General features: G+C 51.5%; 1 protein-coding gene across 3 annotated transcripts in view; it reads right to left on the reverse strand.

Annotated features, from left to right (window-relative positions):
* The window catches only part of UBASH3B (ubiquitin associated and SH3 domain containing B), a 146,839-nt gene that overhangs the window by 50,563 nt on the left and 79,897 nt on the right, over positions 1-16,379 (reverse strand). The window lies entirely within an intron of this gene.

Genomic DNA, 16,379 nt, shown 5'->3' on the forward strand with positions numbered 1-16,379 from the left:
GACCACCAAAAGGCTGGCCAACAGGAAGGAAAGTGCTGTGGGCTTTTTTATAAGGCTAATCGGAGAAGGGGAGCGGGGGGAATGCTGAGCTGTTTGGGAGCCTTAAGGAGGCCTTCCAGTTGAAGAAACCCAACCTGTGGTGACACCCCTCTTTCTCTTCTATCAACAAGACTCTATTTTCCAACCCAGAAAGAGCCCATTAAGCCGCTCTCCGCAGGGGGTGGTGAGCAGGGAAAATGCTGCTTAGGTTCCCTGATGTGTTTATGTGGCAGGGCCCAGCGGTCCAGATGGAGAGGCCTTGTTTTGTTCTTGTGTAAAGGGGGCTGAAGCCCTGGCCTCTCTGGAGTTTGTAATTGGGAAACCAGCCATTAGACCATGGGTGGTGAGATAATAAAACACATTGGTTTCTGCCTCTGTTATAAGTCTCCCTAGGATCCAGACAATAGCTTTCCTCCCCCCAAAATCAAAGACTTTTTGCACAGAGACACAAGTGGTATGCTTGTGGTATAAAACGAACTTTATAGTTCATTCTTGAGAGCCGACTAACTGTGGGACTATGGACAAGTTAATTACCTGAAGATTAATTTTCCCAGTCTCTTAGGTGGGGATAACAGCACCCACGTCGCAATGCAGAATGGCAATGAATATTGGTATCAGATCCTGTATCTGAAGAGTTCAGCACGGCATCCGGCATCTACTGGGCACTCAAAAATAACACCTGCACATACACCTCTCCATGGTATCTAACGATCTTCGCAATTTTCCCAGAATAAGTGTAAGTTCCGCACTAATGGGAATATTTCAAGACGGGGCATGGGAAGACGTGGATTCGTTCTCTGCTAAAAACATCCTCAAACCACCTAGCATGGGCTCGAGGAGTGTACGGGATTTGGGGCAAAAGGAAAGCTTTCCAGACACGGCCACAAGAAAAGGCGCGGAGGGGAAATCGGCCAGTGATGTGGAACTATTGTCACGGGAAGTCTACAGGAGAAGGGGACACAACCCAGGAGGCAGAGGACTTTAGGTCAGCTCAGGAGAGAAGTTGGGAGTCCCTGAGAGGCTCTGAGCATCAGTGGGGGGGCAGTTTTCACTCATCCAAGGTGGATGGTGGAGGGTGGGGGGTGGTCAATGATCATCATGCACTGGGGAGAGTCTGGCCAGGGTTCCCCCTTTTCCTCTAAGATCCTAAGTTACTGGTGCTCCCTGTGGGGCTGCAGAGACCCACTCCTCTCTCTCTCTGCCTGTGGTACTTCCCAAGAGAATGGGATCAAAGTTTCAAAAGTTCAACACACTGCACCTGTTGAACCATAGTTATTCCCCCAAGAAACAGGATCAGAAGTTGCCTCTGTTTTGCTCAAGGACACACAGCCAGCCAGGGACACACCGATCCCAGAGGCAGACTGAATGTATCATGAATGTTATAGTAACACTTGGCCCCGCCCCCTGCCTACAATAGGTGCTCGGTAAACACGGCCGTGATTTCTATTTTTACGACCAGCTCCCTCTCCGGAACGTCACCATTTCTGCACGTTTTCATACGCGTTTCCTCCCCTAAGACATACCTGCGAATGGAGTGTGGGTTAGTGCCCTATCTAGCTGCTTGGCTCGGTTTCACATTTAAGGCGGCAAGTCTCTTGTGTTCAGTCCAGAAGGTTCTGTTTTTAGGTTACGGGTTCTATAGAAAACCACGGAAATCAGGCACCCCTGGAGGGGGAGTGTCTGTTGTGTAGAGTCTCTGAGTCCCTGCAGAGGAGAGTCCAGCTGGTTGAAAGCAAAGGTGTCCACCGGATAAAAGAGGGTGTGTCCCTGGGGGGCACTGGGGAAGGCGGGAGGTTAATCCAGAGCCATGGGCGGCCCCCGGACGCCTGTCAGGCTGGCAGCCTGGCGCAGAAGTGCTTGGAGACGTGCGGAAGGCAGGATGTGCCCAGGAAAAGGATGGCACTTACTGATAAAAATGGTGGGTAGCCCCAACGCCATGGTAATAGAGGAGCTTTTAAGACTTTTATGTAGGGGCGCCTGGGTGGCGCAGTCGGTTAAGCGTCCGACTTCAGCCAGGTCACGATCTCGCGGTCCGTGAGTTCGAGCCCTGCGTCAGGCTCTGGGCTGATGGCTCGGAGCCTGGAGCCTGTTTCCGATTCTGTGTCTCCCTCTCTGCCCCTCCCCCGTTCATGCTCTGTCTCTCTCTGTCCCAAAAAATAAAAAACGTTGAAAAAATTAAAAAAAAAAAAAAAAAAGACTTTTATGTAATCATTCATGGATCCTCTAACAGCCCTGAGAAACAGGCCGATCATCACTGGTTTTGTTTTTGTTTTTTTTTTTAAGTTTATTTTTTGAGAGAGGGAGAGAGAGAATCCCAAACAGGCTCCATGCTGTCAGCAGAGAGCCCGACGTGGGGCTCGATCCCACGAACCGTGAGGTCATGACCTGAGCTGAAATCAAGAGTCGGACGTTCAACCGACTGAGCCACCCGGTGCCCCGTTATTTTCGTTCACAGAAGAGGAGAAGGAGACGACGGAGAGGTGAAAAGATGTGTTCAGCTCACACAGGAGCGTAGGGTGGAGCTGTGACTGACACCCTGGCCTCCTCCTCCTAGTCTGGAGCTCGGAGGTCACCAGGACCTCAGGGGGTGAAGGAACAGGGCGGGTCTGCGCTCCAGCAATTGGCAAATGGGATTTCAAATGCAGAGAGGGGGCAGCGCCTTCCCTCACTACCACCCCCCTCCCATATCTGGGTGAAACAGATGAAAATGAGGAGTCATTTCGGGTTGCTGGGCTCATTTTTTCTCCTCCCATTTCTACTACCTGTCTCCCTGAGCCCCTGGGATCAGCTAAACATACTTAAACATGGGTGGTTTTTAACGCTTCTGAAATGGTTTCAGCTCAAAGCTACATAAGAGGCTCTGACTCAACACTGGTGGGTCAGGGGAAAGTACACAGACCAGACCCAGCCATTGTCATTGTCACCGTTCTGTGCCTCTCCACACGAGCGGCGTACTAGCTAACAGGTACTGAGTGTATACGAGGAACCAGGCACTTTACTACACGTTGTAAATAGAAATGGTCTCCCTGGGTCCTTACTCAACCCTGTGACGCTGGTGCCATCGTATCCCTCACTGAGCAGGTGGGGAAAGCGAGGCTTAGCGGGATTATGGAACTTGGTCCGGGTCCCTCTGCTGAAAAAAGGAAGGCGTGGCACTCAAGTGTGCGCTCAGCCACCGGGCCACTTGTCCCCCCGAGCGGATGGATGCCAGCACCAGCAGTGGCCTCTGTTTCTGGATCACGGTGAGGGGAAACACAGTGACAGTCTTCCACGGGAACTTTCTCTAAAACCCAACACCTGACGGTTCACGCGTTTGCTCATTCAATGAAACATTCCTTCAACAAGCACGTACCGTGGCAAGCTCTGGCACTGGGTTCGGGGCTGTGAACATCAGAATAGGAAAACATGGCCCTTGCCCGTCAGGGAGCTTGTCATAGGACCACTTCAGCAAATGGATGGAGGGGCGCCTGGGTGGCTGTCAGTTAAATGCTCGACTTCGGCTCAGGTCCTGATCTTGCGGTTTATGGGTTCGAGCCCCGTGTCAGGTTCCGGGCTGACAGCTCAGCATCTGGAGGCTGCTTCGAATTCTGCCTCTCTCTCTCTCTCTGTGCCCCTCCCCGACTTGTAGGCTCCCTCTCTCCCTCAAAAATACATACATAAATATTTTTTACAAACCCAAAGGGATGGGTATTTGGAAAGAGAAGGAAGCGAACATTAATGGAGTACCTATTATATGCTGTGCAATTTACAGGTTATCTTACTTAAACCTGAAGCCAGTTTGGTGAGGTGGATATTACTGCCTCCATTTTATACATGATGAAGCTATGGTGTAGAAAGATTAAGAACACTGTTGAAGGCCTACAGGTAGTGACAGTTCCAGGATCAAAACAGGTTTTATTTAATTTTTTATAAGAACATAATATTTAATTTCTTTCACAGGCTCCTTCCTCGTAGGTACTTAGGCTAACACTAAGTGAACTGCTACATGCTAAACGTTCACATTTCCTGGAAGAAAGAAGCCATAAATGTTGTCAGTTAGTGGCAGAGGCAGGGCTGGGAATCGTCAGGACAGAAGATCCAAAATATAGTTATCAAGAATAGGGACTCTGATTTTGATTATTTAATTTTTTCCCCCCAAATACCTTACCTGCATCCACAGGGTATGATACTGACACTTGTTTATGAAATAAACGATCATACCTATAATTACAATTGCCAATTGGCACACATGCATCAGGGCCGACAGTCAGGTAAGCGTCCGACTTCGGCTCAGGTCATGATCTCGCGGTCCGTGAGTTCGAGCCCTGTGTTGGGCTCCGGGCTGACAGCTCGGAGCCTGGAGCCCGCTTTGGATTCTGTGTCTCCCTCTCGGCTCTGCTCCCCTCCCCCGCTCACACTGTCTCTTTATCCTTCAAAAATAAATAAACATCGGGGCGCCTAGGTGGCTCAGTCGGTTCAGCGGCTGACTTCGGCTCAGGTCATGATCTCGCGGTCCGTGAGTTCGAGCCCCGCGTCGGGCTCTGTGCAGACAGCTCAGAGCCCGGAGCCTGTTTCAGATTCTGTGTCTCCCTCTCTCTGACCCTCCCCCGTTCACGCTCTGTCTCTCTCTGTCTCAAAAATAAATAAACGTTAAAAAAAAAAAAATTAAAAATAAATAAACATCAGGAAAAAAACTGGGGTCCAATCAGTTTTATCAACTATTAAGTTATTTCATAGTGATGGCATCTAACCTTGTCCTGCAAGATGCCGATCAATAACTGGTTCACGGTTGCCCAGCACATGCGCAGCCCAACCTGAACTCCTCTCTGACTTCACTTGAGCTTTGTTTCCAACAAATTCCCATGAAGTGAGGTCAGAACAGGTGTTATTTTCAGACTCACGTGCCTGTCTGCACACCGCCTACCCGCCCCTTGTCTCTCCCTCCATTGAACGGGGTCAGTTTCAAAAGGAGGGTATGTGGGGAAACAACAGTGAGTCCAGGATTTGAAGAATTCAGCTGAGGGTCTTCTACCAGGAGGACGGATCGTTACCACAGGATTCTTGGGTGCGCTTTGAAGGAGAACGTAAGGCAAAGGGTGACCGCGGAGTCTCACGGGGGTCCCAAGTGCGCGAGAGCGAGCGCCAGTCTCTCCCAGGTCGAATCCCATTCTGCCGACCGCTTGTTTCAAGAGATTTGTGGAGACCAAAATGCAAGCCAGCAAAAGAAGCGGGCAGTCCCGGGGCTCACCGAATGATGCGAGGACCAATACAGTTCTATACGCGACGCGAAGGCGCAAAGAGGGGAGTCAGTCAGGGTGCAGGGACTCAGAGCTAAGTGGATTGGCTGCTGTAGACACCTGCTGCCGTCCGGGATCCAACAGAAACCATCCCTGTTCAATTTTTAAAGATCTTCCTCTCCGAGAACACGTATAAACGCCTCACTGTGCACACCAAGCCCTCCACGGACTCTGCCTCACCCTCAAGCACTCGGTTCCCCGACTCTTGTCTCACACTTACACCTTTCTCCTGTTTGTTCCTTTTCCTGCAAGGTCAACTCTACCGTCAGGTACCTGGCTACTGCTTACTAACCCTTGACACTCCCCATAGGTTTTGTCTCCTTCAGGAAGCGGTCTTTGGCCTGGCCCCGAACGCCCCGTATGTAACTATATCATGGCACCTTCCGCATTCTACTTAAGCGTCTGTGTTTCCCCACGAACTGTGAGCTACTTGAAGCAGAGACCATTTTTTATTTTCTTTGTAGCCCAACAGCGGTCATAGTATTTCTCACAGAGTATATTTCAAATACATTTTGAAAAAACGTATTTATTTTTGGGAGAACGAGAGAAGAGAGTGAGTCGGGGAGGGGGAGAGGATCCAAAGGGGGTTCCACACTGCTAGCGATGAGCCCAATGTGGGGCTCGACCTCATGAACCGAGAGCATGACCTGAGCTGAAGTTGGACACTCAACTGACTGAGCCACCCAGGTACCCGTAAATACTTTTTTTTTTTTTTTAAGCAGGAACTTCATGAAGATGTTAAAGATATCGATATCCAGTGTGGCGGATGGGCTCTAAGCTGACACCCTAGCAACCACTGCCTTCTGGTATTTGCTCCCTTGTATAACCCCCTCCCACAGCGTGCGGATGAGACCCAAGGCCTGCCCCTGTCCCAAAGAATATGACAAAGGTGCCGGGTGCCATCCCTGTGACCCCATGACGATGCACAGGTAAGAATCCCCTTGGTTGCCTTGGGCTCCACGGTGAGGTCTGCCGCCCGGACCCTCCCCCTCCTCACCCAGGTCCCACTTCCCTCCTTGACTTCCTCCCCCCAGGTTGCCCCGGGCCCTACCTCAGCCCTCCACACACTATGACCTTTGAGAACAGCTCAGAACCACCCCTGATGTGAAGGCAGGGGAGCGTGCAAAGAGCCAAACACACCCCCTTCCCTGGGTTCTAGGAATTAGCCGCTGGAAATAAATGGTGTGCAGGGGGTGGGGGGGCATGAGGAAGGAAAAGAAGGAGGTGCGGGAAAAGACTGTGTGTCTGTCACTGGCCTGGGCACCTTTGCTCATGTGACAATACCTTCTCTGGCTTCAGGGCAGGTCTTTGAGGTATTTTTTTTTTTTTAACGTTTTATTTATTTTTGAGAGAGAGACAGAGCCCGACGCAGGGCTCGAACTCACGGACCGTGAGATCATGACCTGAGTCGAAGTCGGATGCTCAACCGACCGAGCCACCCAGGCGCCCCGGAGGTATTTTTTAAAGCCAAGGAAGCTGAAGCTTGCGGAGGGAGGCAGATATCATTAGGGCTTAAGCTTACGACCACACAAGAGTCCAATCTAGTCACTGGCTCCCGTAACTGAGACACCGTCCGGAGTGTCTGAAGCACCAAGTACGCCTGACTCATCTGTGGGTTAACTAACTGCATGGGTTTCAAGGCCGCAAGCGCTGACGAATCTTTCACATGGTTCATTCTTCCTGCCACCTTCAAATGTCAGCCCAGGCTGCAGTCGGCCTCGAGTCGTCTTACGCCAACACACGGTATTGCTCGGGCCCAAATGCCAGGCTCGATTCCTTCCGTCCTAACCAACCGATGCTTTTCCTTAACCAGCTCGGGAATTGTGCAGGAACACCTGTCTCCTACATCCGGCGCCCTCCGTGGGGACAGGGAGAGGGGTATCGCAATGGCTGGTTACAGACGATTCCTCCAATTTTCTCCAAACCCGGGAAACCGACAGTCAAATGCAACCAGGGAGTAAAAAACCAAAAGCAGATTATCACGAAGTACCCACATTCAGACCTGGGTTGTCGTTAAACCACAGATTTACAAAAGTGCTTTTTGGTCTGTTTTCTTTTTTCTAAATATAAATCCCGTCTCAGAATCGTAGTACCTTGAGCCTGAGTTGACAAAGGCTGAACTGACTGTCCCCAGCTCAGAAGAGGACCCTGGGAGGGAGAGATCAGGAGCTCAGGGTTGAGAACTACTTCAGCATCATTCAGCTGCGGAGGGCATGCCCTTCTCGGAGGAATGATCCTTGTTGACATTGTAGGCTCTTCCGAAGCTGGCTGGCAAAACCCCCTAGGTGCCAGACCATCACCATGAGCGGCCACACTCTGTAACCCTAGCTGCTTCCCCCCACACCGACCCATAGCCCGATTCTCATTTGTCTTAAAAAAAAAAAAATTATAAAATGTTCAGACCCTTTCCACAGAAGGGTCAACTGATACCTAAAGTCATCTGAGTCTTTTATTTATTTTTAAATTATTTTTTAAATGTTTATTTTTGAGAGAGAGAGAGAGAGAAAGCACAAGCAGGGGAGGGGCAGAGAGAGAGGAAGACACAGAATCCAAAGCAGACTCCAGGCTCTGAGCTGTCAGCACAGAGCCCGATGTAGGGCTCGAACTCAAAAACCGTAAGATCGTGACCTGAGCCAAAGTCAGACGCCAAACCAACTGAGCCATCCAGGCGCCCGTATCTGAGTCTTGTGGACAAGGTGGAACTCAAGAAGCTAGGAGGGGAGAAGACACTGCATTTTCCTCATGCTTAGGTATTAAACCGAAAGCACAGCGTTAGAAAGAAGCCCCAAATGGAGTCCCTTTTGCTAATTCCCACCAAGGCTTTCCTGACATTTCCAGCCTCTCCCAGGAAGGAAGTTTTAAACCAGTCTGGAATGCCCTGATCAGCACTACTGAGGTAATCAGCCTGATGAGACCCCCTTCTCCTAAGGGAAGGTGACTTGGCCTTGAACAATCCTTTCTTTTCTTTTTTTTTTTTTTAATTTTTTTTTTCAACGTTTTTTTTTTTTATTTATTTTTGGGACAGAGAGAGACAGAGCATGAACGGGGGAGGGGCAGAGAGAGAGGGAGACACAGAATCGGAAACAGGCTCCAAGCTCCGAGCCATCAGCCCAGAGCCTGATGCGGGGCTCGAACTCACGGACCGCGAGATCGTGACCTGGCTGAAGTCGGACGCTTAAGTGACTGCGCCACCCAGGCGCCCCTCTTTTCTTTTGCTGATAAACCCAGGCCCTCGGCTGCCTAGAAACCCCTTTCAGTTTGTACAGCTCCTGGGTACTCCTCTCCACTGCCTGGATGGACGCTGCCTGGTTCATGAACTGTTGAATAAATCTGATGAGATCTTTATTTTTTTTTCATGTTGATTTAATTTTGAGAGAGAGAGAGAGAGAGAGAGAGAGAGAGCACGAGCAGGGGAGGGGCAGAGAGAGAAGGAGACAGAATCCGAAGCAGGCTCCAGGCCCCAAACTGTCAGTACAGAGCCCCACGCGGGGTTCGAACTCACAAATCGCGAGATCGTGACCTGAGCCGAAGTCACTCAGGCACCCCATGATTAGATCTTTAACTTCACTCAGTGGAATTTTGTTTTCCAACAATGGCGATGTGCAGTTTGGGGTGACAGCGGGTATTAACTTCATTAAATATGCTTAAGAGCTTTGGGCTTCGCTGGAGATGTTCCCTGTTGGACTGGGAAGGGGGCGACATCGTGCCGTCTTAACTTCCCCATTTTTATAGAGCAGGGGACTGAGGCTTAGAGAAGAAACATGACTTCCTTAAGGTCATGGGGAGTTGGTGCAGAGCTTAACCCAGGACTTACATATCCTTGTCATGTACCCCTCCCTCCACCACAACCTAGATCTTCTTCCCCCCACTTCTGGATGGTGCAGCCCTCGGGCGGGGAAGGACGGAGGTCAGCTAAAATTAGGGTCCTAGCTCTGTCACCAGTGTGCCCCCGAGCAAGTCCCCTGACTCTCCAGAGACTGTGGAAAAACGCAAAGAGACTTAGATGGATGGCGGGGGCCCTTCCAGTTCTAACAGCCTGCGTGTGCTGTGGATACTCTTTTACTAGCCACCGGGAGAGGAAGCTGGGCTCTGTGCTTAACCGTACCAGGCAGGGGCGCCTGGGTGGCTCAGTCAGTTAAGCGGCAGACTTTGGCCGGGGTCATGAGTTCGAGCCCTGCGTCAGGCTCTGAGCTCAGAGCCTGGACCCTGCCTCGGGTTCTGGGTCTCCCTCTCTCTCTCTCTGCCCCCGCCCTGCTTGCGTTCCCTCTCTCAAAAATAAATTAGATTAAAAACAATTTTTAAAACCTCACCTTACCAGGCACAAAGGATAAAGGGGTAAAGCCGAGATGCCGGGTATGGGGCCGATGACGAGAGGTGGCCTGACCATGAGGGGTGGCCTGCGAGGGAGGGAGGGTGCAGGTCCCGAGAGAGTCCTCGGTGGGAACTGACACCAGAAACCGAAGCCGGAGTCGCACCTACAACAGCCAATGCGACTGTAAAGCAGCCACACAGCGGCCACCTTAAAGTGCTCTCCTCTCTTGAGGTGGCAGCCCCAAGCCCCACTCTGCTTTGTCCCACCCCGGAGGCACCATCTACTCTCCCCAAGCCCCTCAGGCTCGGTCTGACCCCTTCAGCTGCTTGCCCGTAGGCAACACTGGCCGGGTTCCCCTAATTCCTGTTCTGTGTAGAGCGGTTAAGACCCGAAGAGAATGATTCTTCAGGAAAGTGAGGTGCTATTTTTAGTTTATCAGCAAGGCAATTTCCTTAGGAAGAGAGGAAGCTTCTGGAGTGGCAGCGACATGCTCGAGGGACAGGCTCCACTATCCCCAGAGAAAGGCTTCTTCCCCTTGGACTTCGCTTTTCTCAGCAGTTGAGCGCGCGGTTGGAATCCCCCCTCACTACCGTGTGTAAAACCGTCCCTCGAGAACGGGGGACGTGCTCGCCACCAGCCACGTGTCACAAGCCACTAAAACTTCAGTTCCTGGCCACACTAGCCACGTTGCAAGTGCCCGTGGATGCCATGTTGGCAGTGCAGACGTGAACATTCTCATCATCACAGAACATTTGACTCCAGGATGTAAGCTCCGCCGAGGCCAGGGACTTGGCCTTGGTCACTTCCGGATCTCAAGTACCTAGGAAGTGCCGGGCACATAACTAGCATGCATTCAACCTGTTGCATGCATACATTGAATTCATGGATAGGCAGGTTGGATGGGGCAGAGAAGAAGGTACCATTGGCTAGGAATTCAAAATTACACAGCAGATTTCTAAGAAACTCTGCCTGCTCCCAGCGTTCCTTCTCTAAGAAGTTTCTGAGCACCCATCGGTGCTCCCCAAGGAAGGACAGGAATACCACCACAGCTAAGAGAAGACGCAGTCAAATGTAATAGAAGGGGCAGAGGATGGGGAAAGGCAAGACCCAGGCTCTAGTCCAGATTGCATTCGGAAGGGCGAGTGGGGGAGAGTCAACCCCCTTGAGTCTCAGTCTCTTCAGCTATAAAAGGGGACTAATAATACTGTCTCCAAGGATTTGTTTGTAGGAAGGAACGATAGAACCCAAAGTACTAGGGGAACTGTAAAGAGTTGGATGTTTGTATTATTAACCTTGACCTCAAGTTGCCTTTGAGCCTCATTGCCACGGCCTTTAAGAGCATTTGCCTTCTCCAAATGCCACCCCCCACCCCCGCCCCGCCTTGGGATCATTACTTCAACCCAACTAGCTTTGTACGGTAGACTGTTTTTCCTTCAGTGGATTCTGTGGTCTAGTATACACGTTTCAAATATCTTGTGTTTATAAGTAATAATTCATTCTTTTCCCCATTTGTTGTACTTTAGAGCTTGTGACAGTTTCAGGAACATAAAATTGTAGTTAGTTGGGGCTTGACTCTAGAGAGACCGGGCTTTTTTGGGTTGTAGCAATTGGTCCCACCCTGGATCAAAGCTCTAGGACCCCCACTCTTCATCTAGAAGCTTCTCACACTGGTCTAGGAGGAGGGATAGCAACGGTGGCTGTCATGTGGAGCTCAGTGACTGAAGACGGTATTCTAGGGAAAAGCAGAGCGCTGTCATTAGGCAAGATCATCCCAGACGACGATCCCAGGCTCCCAAGCCACTGCAGAAGGCCTGGGTGTGTGGCCCCGGATTTCATCCCCTTCATAATAAATACCACCTCCCCAGGGGAGAGCCGGGATTATAGCCAGGCAGCCACTGCCTGTGTGAGGCCCATGCCAGCACAACAATTCTGGCTGAGTAGAAACAGAGGGCCCAATTAAAACACCTAATTACAGGGCAGGCTGGAACCAGGAGGGGGACTTTGTTGGTGGCCCTGAAGCCTGATGACAGACAGGCTCCCGGCATCTCCCCGATCGGCCACAGCCTGAAACCAGCTTCCATGGGGACAGATGGACTGAAGGACAGAGAAGGCAGAGAAGGAGCTTCTTCGTTCTGAGGGCTGTGGAGAATATTCTGCCAAGGAGCATCTAAGCAGCTTCCTGGAAGACGCTCCTGAGTGCGAGAGAATTAGGATTTTACATTTTGGGGGACCCTGTTGCCTCATCTATAGAATGGAGTATCTAATTCACAGGATTACGAAGAAATAAATGCTGTCGGGAGTAACTTCGAAACTTTCCGCCCTTGGCTAAATGCTGCAATGGATTATATGCTTTCCCCCAAAGCGGGGGGATTGGGGGGCAGCAATGTTGTGAACAGCAGTGGCCCAAAACCTGGGCACAAAATACAATTCCCCTTCCAACCTGGGGGCGCTCATCCCTCTTGCCAGGCACAGAAATATGGCCGTTCAGTCAACTCTACCTCAGTCGTGGCATACAGTCAGTGCTTAATGTATGCCTTTCTCAGTGCTACTCTATCAAATGAGTTTCTGCGCTTTCTTCCTAGGGGCTCAGAGCAGGTTTATATAGTTTTCTGTTAGTCCGATCTTCCTAAGAGGCTGACGAGAGGGACAGACATCTGTCTGTCTGATGGAGAATGGGGGCTCTGTGTCCAAGTGACACGCCCCAGCCCCCCTAGAGCTGGGACGGGGACCGTAAAAGACAAGCATCAGGATCACCTCCTCTTGGACTCGCCCTCAAGGTGCTGTCGAAAGTGAACACTCTGGAAACGGAGAACCGAGTAACAAGCCCCAGGTAGAATTCGGATGGAGCCTGGGTTCTAAGCTTCTCTGGAATCATCTCACGGGGCTCTTTTGGCTAGGATGCTGCTTCTGCGCTATCGAAGGACGGATGGGCTGGGTCCCTCGCTCCATGGAGGGTGATACCATCGGTCTCACATACCACTGGCTGAGGGCAGGTCTTTGGGGCCTTCGAGGTTTAGGTGAAAGCCACAGCAACAATGGCGTGTGGCTATAACTGAGGGTCTGTTGTGCCTGGGAGTGGAGAAAACACCTTGCCCTTGTCAACCAGCCTGAGCAGGAGGCCAGAAAGGGGGCCCTGCAAAGGAGCCCCATCTCAGCAGTGGGCGTCCACCCTGGCAAGCGTGTTTCATTAGCAGACCAGCATTCTGACCGGGGGACGGGAGTCATACTAACAACTACGCTGAGCCCCAGGTCGTCAGAGGCTCTGGCTTTGAGCCCTGGCTCTGCTATTTAACCACGATTTGGGGGGAACCTCTTTGGGCGCTGCTATCTCATCCGTACAAGCAGAATGATAGCGAGGACTCCACGGAGCTCCTGTTACAGTGTAGAGACCGTGTGGCGTAGGGGTCAGACCCCTGGCCTCGAGAGACAGACTTGGATTTGAACCCTGGCCCGCCACTTACTCGTTAAACTTCACTGCAGAGAGCTAACCTCTAGTCTTCCTGCCTGGCACCAGAGGATGGTAGTAATACTTCAGAGCTGTCTGGAGGCTTTCACGGACGGTGCCTGGTGCGCGGGGGGCACTCTGTAAAGTCTGGCTGTTAACGTTGCAGACCTGAGACGCAAAGCACAAATGCACATGCAAACGATCGTGGTTCTTTTCCAGGCTTTGGGCGAGCGTGGCCAACATGTGCGGCGCTTTGCAGAGCGTAAGTGCGTAATGAGTATCTGCTCCGCGGTAATTACGGCAGCCTTAGCAGCAGCTTCGCTCTGGAATTCGGCTCAGAGATAAGTATCGTTTGCAGTTAACTACATTCCAGGCTGCCAGCCCTACAAATTAGACCGACTAAAGATATGCCGTGCATGATCGGGCTGCAGCCCAGGGGAGGGTTTCTGGTGACAGAGAAAGCCACAAGGGATCCGACCTCGGGACTGTCGATGTGTCAGCAAAGACTATTCGTCCCACAGGGAGGAGAAACATACCGCCGTGTGGAGCTGGGGCGTGCGCTGTGCGGGGACCACTCTGGGACCGGGAGGACACGCAGCTGTCCCAGGCTGTCCGGCAGCAAAGAAAGCCGAGGGCAACCCCTCCCTGCTCTCTTCCCCGTGTCTCCATCCCTCAGTGACAGCCAAGAACTTGGTAGGTGGCAAACGGGGTGCGCAAGTGACCCAGGGACCGGGGACCCGTGGCGTGGGGCTGCTGAGAGAGGGGCGGTAGCTCCTCACCTCCAGCCATCCTCCCACCTGCAGGATGGGAGTTCAGAGCTACGCACGGCCTTCCGGAATGAGGATTTCATCAGCTGCCAACCACTGCGTGTGAACGCTCTACCTTCTCTCATTTGCCACGTGCCTTCCTTCAAGCACATTCTTCCCCTCATCTCCACGATCTGGGGACTCATTGAGCGGATACCCTCTTCCCAGTTAACATGAAAGCCGTCAGGAAGTGCTTCTCATGAGTCACTCCTCGCACAAAGCTCTCTACCTTCCTGTGTCATGCAATCCTTACAACAAACAGCTCAGGACGATCATCCCTTAGACAAGTGAGGAAACAGACGCTCAGGGATGCTAGGGAGCTCGGCCAAGGCAATAGGATTTTATTTTATTTTTTAAAGTCTATTTATTTTTGAGAGAGAGAAAGAAAACACGAGTGGGGGAAGGGGAGAGACAAACAGGCAGACACACACACACACACACACACACACACACACAGAATCTGAAGCAGGCTCCAGGCTCTGAGCTGTCAGCACAGAGCCTGACACGGGGCTGGAATTCACGAACCGTGAGATCATGACCTGAGCCGAAGTCGGACGCTCAACCGACCGAGCCACCCGGGTGCCCCTGTTGTTGTTTTTAAGTAAACCTCTATGCCCAACTCATGACCGGGGGGATCAAGAGTCCCATGCTCTACTGACCGAGCCAGCCAGGGGCTCCAGTAGGAGGCTTTTAAATTATAGAGTCGGGATTTGAACCCGGGCAGTTGGTCTGTGTCTCTGTCCGCTCCTGTGCTGTAAAGCCTAAGCCTGGCAGACTCCCTTTGTTCTTCCACGTTGGGGAGTTCCAATGTTTTCATCACATCTCTATAAAGAAACCTTTCTAACCTCTTGGTTGCCCCAGTGCCCTTCCCTGGACTTCCTCCAGAATTGGTTTTTCTCTCTCAATGCGCAGGAGCCCAAACCACCCAGCTGCCGACCCTACTGTTTACACAGAGCTCGGCGATAGGTCATCTCGCTTTGTTCTCCCAGCACTCCTGGTGGGGGCTCAGGCCAGCCAGGTCACAGAGCCAGGCTCAGCCCAGGACCCATGCCGCCGGCACACCCTTCTCCCCTCCCAGCTAAGGCTGCTTCTAGGTGCCGGGCTCAGCACTGTCCCCCCAGGGTACCCTGCATGTCTAGAAGGAGAATAACATTCCCAAAGCTTACTGGCTGATGTCCCAGGCCAATTCCACCCCTGAAGTCACTCTGGGTCCATTCATTCCTTCCTTCATTCATTCTATTCTCAGTGCATAAGCTCTCGCTTGGATGATTTTAGAGGTTCTCTTGGCTGCGGTTTTTCCGCCCCTGCTTTCCGTTCTCCAATTACCAGCCCCCCTCCCCCACCACAGAGGCCACAACAACCTTCCTAAAATATTAACCTGGATCATGCCATGGTCTTGCTGACCCTGAGCTCCCATTGGCTTTACCTACCTCTCCCGCTGTTACCCCCGCACCTGTTACCTTTCTACGACGCAGCCCTGCTTCAGCCACCGGAACCCCGTGGTTGCCCGAAATACCCTGAAGCCCTCTCTCTCGAACCTTTGTCCACTTGGCTTTTTCTGGTGGGACTGTCCATACCTCCTCTTTTCTGTCTAGTGAACTTAAAATTAATTGAATGGAGTGACTCCCAGGTCCCTGCTCTTTCTTGCCAATGCTAATCAGAGAGAGGCAGCATCTCGTATCTCAGATAAGCCCTGCCTAAACGCAGGGCCTTAAATTTGTTCGCACTGAAGCACGTCAAGTCCTATCTTAGGAGTTCCTCCAATGGTCTACCCCCCTGGCAGGGCACTTCCCCTCCAAAAGAGCTCTGAGTCATCTACAGATATGCAAGTTTCACTCCGAACTTCCTTTTCCAGATCATTCACAAATATGTTAAAGAAGCCCAGTCATGGGGATGAGAAGTACATCACAGGCAACAAAGTCGATAATGTTGTACGGACGTCGTGTATGGTGACAGACGGTAATTACTACATTTGTTGTGCCGAGCATAACGGACAGGGTTGTCCAAAGATTACGTTGTACATCTGAAACTAAGATGGCCCTGGATGTCAACTCTATTTCAAATTTTTAAAAAAGGATAATCTTGGGGCACCTGGGTGGCTCAGTCGGTTGAGCGTCCGTCTGACTTCGGCTCAGGTCACGATCTCACAGTTCGTGGGTTCGAGCCCCGGGTCGGGCTCTGTGCTGACGCCTCAGAGCCTGGAGCCTGTTTCGGATTCTGTGTCTCCCTCTCTGTCTTCCCCTCCCCCACTCATGCTCTGTCTCTCTCTCTCTCTCTCTCTGTCAAAAATAAATAAACATAAAAAATTTTTTTAAAAGGTGAGAGAGGGAACGTTCATTCATCCATTCATCTATCCCACATGTGTTAAGCATCTGAGGACTGGGTTTTGTGCTGCCAGGCTCTGGGAAATTCAGCGATAGAGAAGACATAATTCCTGGCCTCAAGGAGCTCAGGTGGGACTGAAGACAATCGCGGTGCTCAGTGATGCATCTACACGGTCA

The sequence above is a fragment of the Panthera uncia genome, chromosome D1 (assembly GCF_023721935.1).
Source record: "Panthera uncia isolate 11264 chromosome D1, Puncia_PCG_1.0, whole genome shotgun sequence".
Lineage (NCBI taxonomy): Eukaryota > Metazoa > Chordata > Mammalia > Carnivora > Felidae > Panthera > Panthera uncia.